The sequence below is a fragment of the Pangasianodon hypophthalmus genome, chromosome 17 (genome assembly GCF_027358585.1).
Source record: "Pangasianodon hypophthalmus isolate fPanHyp1 chromosome 17, fPanHyp1.pri, whole genome shotgun sequence".
Classification (NCBI taxonomy): Eukaryota; Metazoa; Chordata; class Actinopteri; order Siluriformes; family Pangasiidae; genus Pangasianodon; species Pangasianodon hypophthalmus.
The window spans coordinates 12,873,533-12,888,642 of record NC_069726.1 but is presented as its reverse complement, the minus strand read 5'-3'; the positions used below and the strand labels follow the sequence as shown (position 1 = coordinate 12,888,642).

Here is a 15,110-nt window from a genome sequence, read left to right as displayed (position 1 = left end):
AAAATTAAGACGTAGATCACTTTGTGTAAGTTAACAAATCAAAACTCTTTACAAGTTGTTACTTTTTCTTTTCTGTTTTGGACAAACGTCTTTTCTCATGTAATGTCATTTTTTAAAAGTTAAAACTCAAGTGTATATATAAGATGTATCAAGGCAAGCAGGAGGCATCTGGCTGCAAAGGCCCCTCCAGACGGAGTGTGGGAGGCAGATCCATAATTCAGCTATAACGTGTGATTACAAAAATAAACACTTTCGCAGATGACAATGGCCATCTCAGCTATACTTACAAAATAGGACTTACATACTTACAAAACTCTGTCGCTCAATGCAGTGTAAACTTAGTGCTCCACGGAAGATCAACCAAATGAAACAAAAATCATGTGGCAGCAGTGGAATGCATAAAATAATGCTGATACACGCCAAGAGCTTCAGTTAAGGTTCAAATCAAACATCGGAATGGGGAAAATCTCAGTGATCTCAGTAACTCTGCAGCGTGTTTTGAGTATTTCAGGAACTGTTGATCTCCTGGGATTTTGAGTCAGAACAGTTTCTACAGTTTACACAGAATGGTGCGAAAAACAAAAATCATCCAGGGAGCAGCAGTTCTGTGGGTGGAAACGCTTAGCTGATGAGAGAGATCAGAGGAGAATGGCCAAACTGGGTTGAGCTGACGGGAAGGCTACAGTAACTCAAATACACACTCTTTTTAACTGTGGTGAGCAGAGAAGTTTCTCAGAATGCACAACATGTCAATCCTTGAGGTGGATGGGCTACAACAGCACAGACCGCATCAATTTCCACTCCTGTCAGCCAGGAACAGGAATCTGAGGCATAGACTCACCGAAACTGGACAGTTGAAGATTGAAAAAAGACCTGGTGACATTTTTATGATTGTCAACTGTTTTTTCCCCTTAACTTTGCATTTACATTTTTATAGCTACCCTAATCATATCCACGTGATTCTCAGATTCACCTAATGGCTTGATTAACTGATGCGGATACAATAAGGAGATTGTAAGTAATTAAAATGGTACAATATAAGGGATTGATTTAACAAAGAATAAATTAAATGATCAGTCCCAACCAAAGGAATATCTGGAAAAAACGTCTTTGGTTAACACTAGACATCACTAAAATTGTGTTCCTGCTTAGTCAGCTGACTTAATTGTACAATATTTTTAAAACCTTTAAAATGACGTGCTTCTTTTAATACTTTTGGCCAGTAGTTCATAATTGTTAAAGTTGTTCCTACTTAAGATTAACAAGGCATATAAAGTGAAACAAAAGCAAGTTTTGTTTCATTGTCGAAATCCATGAGCAGAAATGAGTTTGAAAGCAGACTAAGAGAGGCTTACGCTGAGCAGATGTGTCTGTTGAGTAGAGCCGAGGCCCATACTGAGCGCTTTGGGCCAAAAGCACTGAGGGTCTGGGCTGGAGCCGAGAGATAAGACAGCCTCTAGAGGCCTCTCTCAGTGCTGAGAGAGAGAGAGAGAGAGAGAGTGAAGAAGGACAGACAGAAAGAACTGCCTGGCTAGTCTGTGAGGCCAAATCCAAGTTCTCTCTCTCGCTTTCTCTCCCTCTCTCTCTCTGGGTGTCTTTCTTTCTCTCTGCACTGCTTCTTGACTTCAATTTTAATATGATCCTGTATTAACCATTTCTCAGCCTCACTCGAAATTTCCACCATTCTTTTTCACTCATCCACCATCTCTCACTCATTTATCACTCTTTCCATACCGCCTCTACACTTTGCTGTTTGTATGCTCTCTCTCTCTCTCTCTCTCTCTCTCTCTCTCTCTCTCTCTCTGTGTGTGTGTGTGTTTGTGTGTGTATAACATTCCGGTGTATTGAGATCAGACTGTAGTGTTTGACTCTTAGGGGCAAGATTGTTTGTGCCGCACAGGCCTAAAGCTGGTTGCCACGGAGACCGCCATACCATGGGTCTGACCCTGGAGGACCATGGCTCTCTTCCTCAGCAGGAGACACTGGCAGCTGCAGCACAGCTGCTCAGACACACACACACACACACACACACACACACACACACACAATGTCCAATAGTCAAGTCCAAGCTGAGTAACCTTGATGGTTCACAGCTTAATGCAGTGACTAAAGCTAATGAGTCAGGTGTATCCTCATACTTATGAATTGACACATAAATACAGTCACACACACATACGGAAAGCTTCATGGGCTTGATCTAAAGTCTGTTTAACAGTATAAAAACTGAGCTTTGAGCTTGGTAAATTCTATTTTCTTCTGCTTATAATGAGAGATCTTTGCACTCCTTAGAAATATTGCTTTATCACCAGTAAGTACATAACCAAGTCTCCCAAAATAAGAAAAAAAAAAAGACAAGGAAAATAACATTGTCAAACAAAGCAAGTTTGTTTCCTCCATCAAATACATTACTTTTAGATTTTAGGATATACCTGTGTCTGCTCACTACTGTTCTTGGCATTATTTATTTTTCAACTTGCTAAAAATGGCAAGACATAAATATAGGCCTATCCCTAACTGATGAAAACAAACCCAGCCAATCAGAACGAGGTATTTTTCATGTTTGTGGTATAACTCTAATTAAATATTCACTGTCTTAATCCTCATCTTGTTCTTGGTCTCTACTCTTGGCCTTGGTCTTAAGAGCCATTAAACAGAGCATGGGTGTGCATATACATTCTAGGGATGCAATAGCTTATTTGGATTGAATGGATAATGTGTTCTATACAGCTACAAAGATAAATAATAGCAGGTGCACTATTGTCTGTTTTTTTTTTTGCCAGTAAAATTGACAGCCCATCTAGTTGAGACGTGACGTTGTCATGGTTGCTCCGGCACGGGACTACGTCTCCCATTAGCCAATGCACACCACCTGATCATGACAATCTCGTCACATGACTGTTTTGCACCTGATTCACGGTTATGTTAATTAGCGCTAGTATTTAGTCACGTCTTGTACAGAACTCGGTGTCTTACTTTAGTTTTCTTTTTGACGATATCTTTGTAACTTGTTTTTGCTCTGCTTCACTATCCTTGTTTTGTTTCTTGCTCTTTGTGTTTTGAGTGTTTTCACTTAAACAAGATTAATAAACCAAGATCTGCACTTGTATCCGCCTCCTCAACAATCCCTGACACAAAGCTAGACCTACAAATGGATGCAGAAGGTTTTTTTCACAAGCCAACAGGAATTCATGGAGAACAACTGCCTGATGTGGGATTGGATCAGTGCCATGCTGGAATGGGTTGAGAAATTTTTTGAGGAGGGGGCGCACTACCAGGCAGGAACTGTCGACTAAGGACGTCACTCTGCCTCATTGCTCAGCTAACGACATCCCTCTAACCCTCTGCCCCACAGAGGACACGGTTATGGCTCACAGCCTCGCCATGGGCATCACTTCGTCTCCCTACTCCACTGAGGACATCGCTCTGCCTCCTTGCTCCACTGAGGGTTTCACTTCGCTTCCTTGCTTGGCAAAGGACATCACTCCGCCTCCTTGCTCTGCTGAGGATGTCGCTCCTTCCCCTTGCTACGTTGTGTACGTCACCCCCCCTTACTCCGTAGAGAATGTCACTCCCCCCCCCCCAGCCTCACGGAGGACATTATTCCCCCCTCTGGCTTTGCAAAGGACGTCGGTCCCCCCTCTGGCTTCGCGGTAGCCACTGCTCCGTACTCGGGCTCTGCCTTGGACGTCATGCCACCCCTTAGCTATGCAAAGGAGATCGCTCCACCTCTCTACTCTGGAGATGATGTCGTGTTTCTGGCCTGCTACACTAAACGTACCGCGCCTCATCTACCCACGGGCCTCTGGAAATGGACAGACTTCAGATTTGGGTGCCCAGGACCCCCTCTTGCGGATACAGCACGCTTTGGGAGTTCTCTCATGGTTGTGCCAAACATAGCGCAGGACTACGTCACCCAACAGCCACTGCACACCACCTGATCACAACACTCACATCACATGACTGCTTTGCACCTGATTCACGTTTATGTTAATTAGCACTAGTATTTAATCATGTCTCGTATAGCACTCATTGTCTAGCTTTTGTCTTTTATACTGTTACCTTGCCTTGCTATTTCTTGTTTTGTTTCATGGTCTTTATGTTTTATGTGTTTTCACTTGTAATAAATGAAATCTGTACTTGCATCCGCCTCCTCCACTAATCCCTGACAGACATGTGCATGGGGACAAAAAAAAAATAAAAAAGGAAAAAAAAAAGAAATGCAAGCGCGAGGGTTTTTACTTTGATGCAGGAACGAGTGAGTTGCCAAATACGATACTTATTAACATGAATGTGCAGCAATTCTTAGTAACTGCCTGTTATGCGTCATGGTGGTTTAAATGGGGATACTGTTTTTTATAAATATATATTTTGGGTAATAGAACCAACTGCATTTGTTTCAAAGTCAGACAACAACAAATAGTACAAAAACAAAAAATGCACAATGCAACACAATACAGATCTGAATACAGATACAGATATAAGCACTAAAGGGATACAGATGCAGGCAGTGCCATTGCCTTACTCCCCTAGTACTCTCACACATGCACACTTGTTACATTACAGCTGTGACTGCTGGGATTGAGCTCAAATGTCAGGCCCTTCAAACTCACCACAGATCCCTCTTTAACACTCTCTACTTTACAATAATTCACTTTCTCATACCCTTGCTAATATACCCCTCCACTAACTCATTTACTTACTCGCTCATTCACTCTAGTACAGGGCTAAGGGCACTCCACTAGGGCTTCCAACAGCTTCTCAAAGCTCCCTTCTGAGCTCACTTGGTCTCTTAACTCACTAAATGTTGAGCTACTACACAGCCAACATACTCATATATGCAGGTGTGTAGCCTGCAGTGAAAAGCAAAGCAAGGATAGAGACAAAACCTTGTGGTACTCCAAAAAGACACCCCTCATTATATTTTCCTCACTTCCATCCATTTATCAAATCATTATTAAGAGTACCCTTCATATCTTTCTAAAGTATCCCCTTCTCTCTACCATCTGAAGTTGGGAAAAACAACAAGAGCAGTACACTGGTGGTAGATAGAGCACTTTTTGACAATCTCTCTCATGTCCATTGTCACATACGGACTTTTGAAATGATAGCTCCAAGCCTCTTATTTAATCACAGTGGAGATTTTCCTTCTTCCCATCTCTGGTCTAACATGATTACATGCTGAAACTCTGGCTGAAATCAGTTTAGCAGCTTGTTCTCTATGCTGTTCAATACACTCATTTTGCAAGCTGGGCCTTACTTTTATTTCACATGCCTTATCGCAGGTTGGCAGTAAAGGCATGGAGTCATGCTGTGTAGTCATGTTGCATATTCTCTAAGCATGTGATGTGTGTTTTGAACATGAAGCAGAGAATAAAAGCATAGTTCTTTATCCATTTGTCCTTAAACATATTGTTTTCTTTGTTTCTTTTTGTGTTATGTCGTGTCAATTTTGCTTATGTTTTGCCAAGTTTCATTGTTTTGGTTCTAATCCTGTCTCCTCCTCTGTCCTGTTATTGGTTTGTTCTCCTAATGTGTGCACCTGTTCTGTGCTTAGCTCTTAATTAGTTGTCTCCTTATTCCCTGCTGTTTCTGTGTTTCGCTGCAAAAGCTTTTGGTGAATTTTTGTATTTTATCAAATACCAAGCCTTGCTTTCCCTGTTTCTGTGTAAGGATTTTTTTTTAAAAAACATGTATCTCTTTATCGACTTTGGTTATGGATTATCCCAGATCATTGTTGTCTACCATTTCTTTGACTTACAGTATGCACTATGACTATGATTACTGTATTTATCCTAATAAAATTGTACCTTACAGTCATACTTCAGGGTAAATGAAATCAAGTAAATGTAGGAAAGTCTGTGAAAACTCTTTCTTTTCTCTTTAAACTACCTTCAAGTAAATAATTTACATAAATGCATATGACTGGTCATACCAGATCATCTGCTAAAGAAGCCTTGATGTTCATTTTTTGCCAAACTCTGGCCAGTTTTTTTTTTTCCCATACATTGATCAGTTCTGCTACAGTATTTCTCGATTAAATATGCGGAAATATTTCGCTGGATCCACATCCAGACCACAGTCTGCTAGTTGACGACCCATGATCTAGAGTAATCATTTCACATTGGCTGGGAGGAGAGAGCTTTAGGTCCTTCCATGGTGTAGTAACCCTGGAGCAACTTCATCTTAAAAGCTTTAAGTAGATCCAAGCATAATCGTGCTTGATCCAGAGATTGTCTCTGTGGAAATATGCAGTATGGTACCCTTTAAAAACCTGAAGTTCGACAGTCTGCTCTTACTGAGAATAACAGCAGTTAAAATAGCCACTCTGCTACTCCCTCATCCATGTAAGGTTATTTGTCTCGCGAGTCTGTAGAGCTTTTGTAAAACTCACTTGCAATTCTCTCTCTTTGTCTCTCCTCGGATGAACAGAGATAGAAAACAGCTCAACATCAGTGCTACACTTACAAAAGAGGGAAATAGAAAAGCTTTTAATTATAATATTTATTTATATTTATAATAAATGTGAACATAGACTTGTTTTTAATTTCATAAACTCTAGAAATGCTAGAATATTCTACTAGTATTGACAGCACACTGAGCTGATTAGTAAATTTTCTCCTTTACATGCATATCTGCCAAGGTGAAAGTGCTGAACACTTCAGCATTTTTAAAAGACCACTGAACCTCCTTAAATAATCTTAATGAAAAAGAATATTAATGAAGTAGAAATAGTTAGTCTAAGTCCCTTTTTGCTGCTGCTTTGGTCACTCCTGCTCTCTGCATCTACTAGTGCACTTCAGAGTCAGTTGTGTTATATGTGTGCCATCCATCCTCCTGAAATCACAAATACATTCACTGCTGCAGTGCTATGATTAGTGATTATCTACACATTAGCTTAGCTGCCAATTCCTGCATGATATCTGAACCTTTTCTGCAACATTCATTTGGCACTTCATACCTTCCATGTGCTCATATTCATTTATTATTCTCTATATGCTGAAGATTTTTTTCCTGATAGAATTCTAAAATAAATCCTTGCTGTACCTCAGAGATCGTTTGGTCTATTTGATCTGAGTTCCTCAGTTTAATCTCACTTGTACTCTATATTTATTCTCTTCCTACTGTAATTCCATAACCATTTGACCAGAGAAGGATGGGTTCCCCTTTTTGGGTCTTACATCCTCTCAAGATTTCCTTGAGTTTCCTTGCAACTGCTCCTCAGGGGTTTGGGTATTTATTTCTTTGTGAAAATCTGCTGTGAGCTTCTTTTTTTCCCCAAATAAACTATGATTGGAAAATTAAAGTGTGCTGGATTGAACCAGACCCACTGACTGCAATTCACCATTAATGGGCCAGGCTTATCTGACCCATAAAAATGTTGCTGTTGGTCTACTTTTGGTCGGTCCTTATTTAGCCCATAAATATGCATCAATTTTTGGTTTATATTAAGTTGGATGTCTTGTATGTATGTAATGACATTTTATACATTTTATATTTTAAAAGACATATTCACCCTCCCCCCTAGATAAAATCTAGACACCCCATTAATGGCAGTTTTTAAATATCAGTGAATCTAATACATTTCAGTTTTAGTATAATCAAACAACTCGGCAACAAATCGTCCTCGTGAATAATTTAATATTACATCAACAACATAGTCCTATATCAACAACATAACTTCTCTAGGTGTGCGTACGAGTGTGTGTGCATGTGTGCATTATTGCCCATGTGTTTGTTAACAACGGGGGCTGCACATTTGTTTCCTTTTCAGCCTGTAAAAAAGCAGCGGTGGCCGTGGCAGCAGCAGAGGCAGCCTATCAAGCGCTCCCTGCCTCTTCTCCTCCATCTGTTCTGTTTTTCCTCCACCTCTCCTTTCTGATGAGCCGGGTCCTCAGTCCCCCCAATAAAATCCCATTAGCTCTTAATGAAGTCGAGCTCGCTGCCTCGTGCCTTCACCTCATTTAGCACGATTGTCTGGCGGCCATTAGCGCCGAGGCAATTACAGCCGAACGGCGAGAGTAATTGGAAATGCCGACAGGGACCCCAGGAAAATGGGAATAAATAATACAAAAAAAATATTAAAACTAATAAGCTTCCATCGAGATGGGAGGAAGGGGGGGCGGGGACACTGAAGGTAAATCAACATCATTTTAATCGGGCCTGGTGAGGTAGAGACATAAAGGTGAGGACCTGGTAGGGATGATGATAATGATGATAATGATGATGATGATGGTGATGATGGTGATGATGATGATGATGATGATGAGGGTGAGGATAGGTTTGGCGGAGGTTGGAATGGAAGAATGAATGAAACAATAGAGAGAGCACACCTATATACGTTTCTAAAGGTATATATTAGTATACAGTTCATGAAGCACACATTGATTTCACTTTAATAGAGCTGATTAGTATTGAAATGGATACAGAGTACAGCCTGGGAATATACCAGACGTCTTCTATGTGAAAGAAACACTGGCAAAACTCTATGCAAAGGAAGCCTTATAAAAGCAAAGGGCTGAATAGTGAGTCCCGAGTGGTATTAGGAGTGTTGTGTATAGTCTAATGGTGCCAGATGCCAGGGCATCTCAGTGGACACCTCACCCCTCCCAATGAGGGGCAACAGGTGGCAGAAACCTGATCAGAGAGGGCAGAATCAGAGGGCACCTTTCACAAGAGACTGGGCAGAATGCCCAACAGTCAGGCACGGGGCACTGCCAGGTGTGTGTCAGTGTGTTTGTGTGTATATTAGGGAGCAGGATTAGTAGGGGTTATCTATGTGTGTGTGTGTGTGTGTGTGTGTGTGAGTGTGTGTGTGTGTGTGTGTGTGTGTGTGTGTGAGAGAGAGAGAGAGAGGGAGAGAGAGAGAGAGAGAGGGAGGAAGGGCGTCTTGGCACTAGTTACCCTAAGTCCGAATGGAAAACAGAAGGTGGATTCCCACAATAAGAGAGTCTCAAGGGGCATCCATAATAGCAACCCAGTGCCTGCCATCAACAATACTTATTTGGCAAGCTTAATGGTGCAGACCCACCCAGCATCACTTCCCCACACAACACAACACACATGGAGCTCATCTACACCCATACATATTCATACACCTATATAAATGACAATATGGCCTCTTCAGAAAGCAATTGCTATCTCAGTTCTCCCTGGATCTGCAAAAGCATTCACAATTTTCCAAATCTTTGGTTGCAATATTTTGAAAGTTCTCGATTTTTCAAAGGGCTCCTTATCATGCATACCTATCACAGGTCTGGAAGGAAAAATGATTTTGAATGCAAAGTATATCTCCACATGTACCATACAAACATATAGATGGCTGCATTCTTGGTATGTCTCATCCATTCATACATATTTTCCTTATCCCTAAACACGATTTAGAATGCTTCAGTTCTACTTATACTGTAATATTACAAAGACAAGTGAAACTTGGAAGTTATAAAAAAACCTAAAAAGTATTAAAGAATAGAGACAGTGGTGACAAAAACAACAGTTTAAAGCCTCTGTGTGTTATTAAAGCGAGTGACATAGAAACCAGCTCTCTGTTTCCCTCTCCCCATGCCTTCATGATGAAAATGTTTATTTGTCTAAAAAGATCTACAAACAATCACTTCTCCCGACAGGAGCAAGAGATTTCCAGCCAGGGGAGATTTAATTAGCAAAATCTCGTTAGGTTTAACAAAATTAAGCGTAAAACAATCCTCAGCAGGGCGCAGGGCTCGGGGAGAGAGAGAAATCGGGGAGACTGGGGAGAGGTGGAGGGAGGGGTGGCACTGAGAGAGCGATTAGAGCCGAGAGGATATTGAGACAGTCGCTTCTCTGCTGTTGAGGGGGAAATGGCTCCGAACACCCAGCTGCTTTCACACTCAATTAAAGAGCCTTGCCTGTCTTTTACCCCCTCTAAAAAGCAGAGAGTTAACCTTGCTGCATTCTGCCATCTCTCTCTCTCTCTCTCACACACACACACACACACACACACACACTCACACACACACACTTACTTATCCCTCCAACCTCCAACCGCCTCCATCCTTGCCCTCTTTCATCCACAACACACGCAATTGCATCCTGAGCTGCCGAACCATTAAAGACACCAAATTGCGTTTCTGAACGAATTTGCATTCTATAAGAACGCTGCGTACGAAAGTGCCATTAAAGTGAGGAAATAAACGCTTAAGCAACCCAGCTGGAGTGATTGGAAAAGAACAGCAAGCACTCAAACTGAAATTTGCTGATCATCTATCAAGGCCCAATTGCCACTAAAACAGCAAGGAATAGCACAGCAATTCTCAAGGAGAGATATTATAATGACAGGATCAAAAATTTATATTTTAAATGTGATCCAATGCCCTTAGATCATCAGCAAGTCTAAGGTAAGCATTTGGGCTGGTATTAAGATCAAATGTTGCATTCTCAATTTACTGACTGTGATGTCCGTCTTACAGTGTAAACAATTTTACCATGTACTAAATATGGTTCCAAATGTCACTTAGCAGATCATATCTTTATGTATTGACTGTCTTTCATAGAACAAATGTAGGGTGTGTAAGTAGCAGAACAGAAGAAAAATGTTCCAAAACAAACTTACAGTTATTTTGTCCTCAGCATTAGAGCATTGAAATGTTCCAGTGAGCTCGGCCTGATACACACGAGTCCAATATTTGATAGTCTGCAACATAACAAGAGAAAGCAGGCGAATCAAATAACTGAACTAATCATCTTGACATGTTTAATAATGTTAAACCACCTTGAAATCAGTGTGGGCGAAATACACAACCTTCATCTGTACGTCTGTAAAGGTAAAGCTGAAGTTTTTATGTAGGTAAGGTGTGTGTATAAGGGTTCAATGGGGACTGTTTGTGAGGCAAAGGGGAACACAAAGATGGAGATGGTGTTGGAATGGAGGAATTTCACATCTACCTCCCACACACCACCACCCCCTCTTGTTTCAGTGAGGCTAGAAGGTTTGTAGAGAAACCTCCTCGGGTTTCCTCCAAACTACAAAGAAAACATTTTAGCACTGGCTAATCCCTCCTGCAGACTCCTTGAAACACTGAGCCTCCACATGGCCAGCGTGGCCTACCAGCTCCTTGCCCACCTCTACTTCCCCCCTGAGATGCTGCTCGACTTCCCGTTGACGTCAAAGTGAATTAAGGCAAGGAGTGCACAGCGGCTCCCCCCGGGGGCAGGAGGGGTAATCACTAACCTCAGAGGAAGCATTAGCATTCCTGCTGAAGCAGACACACACATCTGCCCACACAGGCAGCCATAGTGCTGGGCCCCTCTACAAACAACCAGGCCCTTTACATCCTCACACACACATACACACACACACACACGTTTAAGCAGATATACATACGCAAACACACAGGATACCACATGGAATGGTTGTCAGACGTACATATGTTCAAGCATGCAGACACATATGCATATGCAAACACCCAGAATGGACATGGTATCCTCCTTTATTTCCAAAAACTTGGCAAAAATGTGTTTTATTCTCCACTCCTCATTGAAAACCAAGTTTTTAGCTACCCCACTACCAACACACAGTTTTGAAGTCTGACACACAGAGAGAGAAGATTAGTGGGTTATCCCCTCTGGTCACTTTAATGCACAGAGACCACATGTATGGGCTTCCCTTCTTCTTTAAAGCACAAAGCTCCACATTTTTCAAACATTATTTCAACCCCAGTCTAATATTCAGTTCTCCCATATTCCCAGTACAGCCACGGAACACAGGATTTTCCCTCTATTTTCACTGCAGCTCAGGAGTGCGCAAACTCTTTCCACTCCTTTCGCGTCTTTCTGTGCTGATGTTCTCTCTACAGAAATGAAACACTGTTGTTTCACTGGTGTTTCCAATCACAGAAAAGAATATAAGGAATAATACGATAATGATTCCTTTCAGTGCCAACTCATTCTAATACAGTGCATGTTGTTGGTTGTTACACAATGTCTGAGATACCAAATCCAAAAAAATCTCCGGTTCAGCCATAAAAAAGGCATGGACTAGTGAACATGGTTATTTCCCACAATGCCTTGCCAACAATAGCCCCCGAGCTGTTCAAAGGCTGTGACAACAACAGCTGTTGCCAAGGATTTCAGCTTCCTGTTACCATGACAATGGCAAAAATGATTCAAAACGCGCTAACATCTCTCTTCTAATAAAGTCAGTTGCATTGTTATAGCATAATTAGAAATACATAATATAAAGGCACCTTGTATTTCTCCAGGGAAAGATTGGAATGCCTGATTTATTTTTGTTGGACCGCCGAGCAGGCTGTCTGGAAGAGGCATTTTTGCTCATTGACTGACTGCTTGACTGATTTCCATTGTTGAAACATACATACGCATAAGTACTTCACTACCATCTTCCAAAAATTCCTCTTTCTGCACTGAAATTATTCCCATCGCCTGTGCTAGGATTGACTAGTAGTTTCTACTCACAAACAGTCCACCAATTGAACAACTGAGAATCCAAATGGTGGGAAAAAAAGAGATTTCAAGCTCATGAGAGTAACATGTCTCTAATACTTTTCAATTTCAAATGACTTACTGAATAACCAGTCTGCAAACTGTAGTTTAGCTAAATCAGGTTGGCTAGTTTTTGCTATGTTACTCCAAACAAATGTCCACTGCATGTTCAGAATGGCTAAAAACAATTCCTTGAAAATTTGTTATGCATAGCATAAAGAGGGGTGGAAATCATTTGCTGGGCCAATAAATACATCCCATTCAATGTCGTGGGAAGACGGAAAGAGGGCCAAAACCACCAATGGGACTAAGTTTTCCCAGTCAAATCTGAGAGATTTCGTTTGATTTAATACAAATTAAACAAAGTAAAACAAATCCAAGACTGCTAACCATGCCCCCAATACTACCCATAATTATATTTGACTTTTTTTATATGAGGTAGTGAATACTGTTGAATCTACAACTCATCAAACCCTTTTGGTTTTCAACAAAATGTAACCTTCATTAAGCCAAAAACTGTGTTATTGCTTTAATTTAAGGTTTGGTAATAAACTGTTTAAAAGCAAATTATACATATTTTACAAATTACTGATTAAAGATTAATGACTAATTAATAATCGATTAACAAATAGTCATTGAATACATTTTAAAATACATTAAAGTGTTAGTACTTTACAAATTAAATTCATTTCATTCATTAATAAATGACTTTTTAGACCTCAACCGCAGGCCTAGGAACCTAATGCCCTGTGCCGTTTGAAGCTTCCTCTGCTCCCAGCACCTGAATCTTTCTGAAGTTGGACTGGAGCTGAAAAGCAAAAGCAGTTAAAATTACTTTCTAATTAATTTATTGACTAATGTTGAATAATATATTAAGGGATTTTGAAGCGATCTTTAGTTAGTAAGCTATGCATGACTTGCTCATTAATAGTTAACTACCGAACCTTAAATCAAAGCATTACGGAAAACATAAACATCCCAATCGAGCAGGGAAATGAAGTGGGATAGGGATTAAAACTATCGAGATGTAAACTCTTAAAAGCTTCTAACAAATGTGCAAAGAAAGCAATCAGCAAATACTTATATTAATGCTTAGATTTTAGTGGTAAGAATAACTATCAAGCCCATTCTCTTTAAGCTCAGTTTTAATAAACCTTGTGGTCATAGACGTTAAGTGATGCACAAGCCAGACAATTTAAGGAAAGGAAGGCAGAATTCCTGGGATTTAGAGGGGGATTTGGAGCACAATAGCAGGTATTCCCACTAGTGTAACGGGATCTGACTTGGCGTCATGAAGGGTTTAAACTTCACATTAAACCAGTGGGGCAGCTGACACATGCAGCTGCACTAGACACAACACAAGGCGCATAAACCAAAACACACACACACACAGTGTGCCTGTAGCAGTACAAGCAAACTGCTCTTTCAGTATACTCTCTACGGACAAAGCATTATTCTGTTGTTCTATATAACTCCATGAATCCTAGATTGTTCCAGTGTCCTTTACCTCAACTCAAATCCAAACAGGAAAAGTACTTTATAGCTAAAAATATCTCAAAGCAAAGCAGCAAGGCTGTGAAATCAAGCTGTAAAATCCTTATATACTGTAACAGCAAAACATTTGAACAGCTATAATTGAATTTATATTTTTCATGAACCTAAATACATTTACATTTAAAGGCTACACTTATGCCTCCAAACAAGTAGTTGTTATATAGAACTTGGGAAAATCAGCCACCAATTGAAGACTCCCTCATGAAGCTATTTGAGAGAAAGCCAAAAATCTGCAAAGCTGTCATCAAGGCTACTTTGAAGTATCTAAAATATAAGACACTCCTGACTTGCTTAACTCTACTACGTCACTGCATAGTGCCATGTTTTATTTCATATCTGATGTCTTCCTTATTAATAAAGTAAATTAATTTGAAGAAAACTTCTTATGCAGTGTCCCCTACACAACGCTAAAAAATAATAGCCAGTGAAAATTATTTGAAGATATCAGCATTAACAGAAGTCGATTAATATCTATAACTGTAGGCGTTGTTTCCTACGTCACAGCATGGACTAAACTCTTGGGCAGGACAAACAAGAGAAGGGCTGTCGGGATCCTTTGTGCCAAATCTAGTGAGACTAAAACAGGATGCAGTGAAGCCCATCTCTCTCGTGTATGTAATCCCCAGCAGAGAGCTCATATGCTCTTTTACTTCCCCAGGCAGAGGAGTGTGCTGGCCCCTGGCCCAGTCTCCCCGATCCCTGCTGCTCTCCCAGCTTCCTGTCCTGGGACTGCAGGAATGAGAGCAGCCATGTGGGAGAGAAAGTGCCTCTGAGCTTTCATCAGGTTCTCCCTCATTCCAGCAGCCTCTTACAGCCCACACACACCGAGTCTGACATAAAGACACAGAAACACCTATGCATACATATAACATAAACACATATCCATAGGTATGCACAAACAGGCAGTATGTGAACACAAACATACACACAATAATGAAACACATGACAAATACACATAGATATTGTGTAAAGGCTTTCAAATTCAAATTTGCAGTCAAATTTTAATTACCAAAAAGATTTTCTATTTGAATGCATTTCCATATTAATGTGTATTTTTAAGATTAGTTTTTATTTATTTA

At 40.6% G+C, this 15,110-nt stretch overlaps 1 protein-coding gene across 5 annotated transcripts in view; it reads right to left on the bottom strand.

Annotated features, from left to right (window-relative positions):
- pknox2 (pbx/knotted 1 homeobox 2) overlaps positions 1 to 15,110 on the bottom strand; it is a 73,734-nt gene that overhangs the window by 47,223 nt on the left and 11,401 nt on the right. For 4 of the 5 annotated variants that reach the window (XM_026942049.3, XM_026942046.3, XM_053241292.1 and 1 more), the window contains one exon: positions 10,589 to 10,669. The exons of the other annotated variant lie outside the window; for it this stretch is intronic. The gene's annotated coding sequence lies outside the window, so the exon portion shown is untranslated. The remainder of the gene's footprint in view (positions 1 to 10,588; positions 10,670 to 15,110) is intronic. 5 annotated transcript variants of the gene reach the window in all.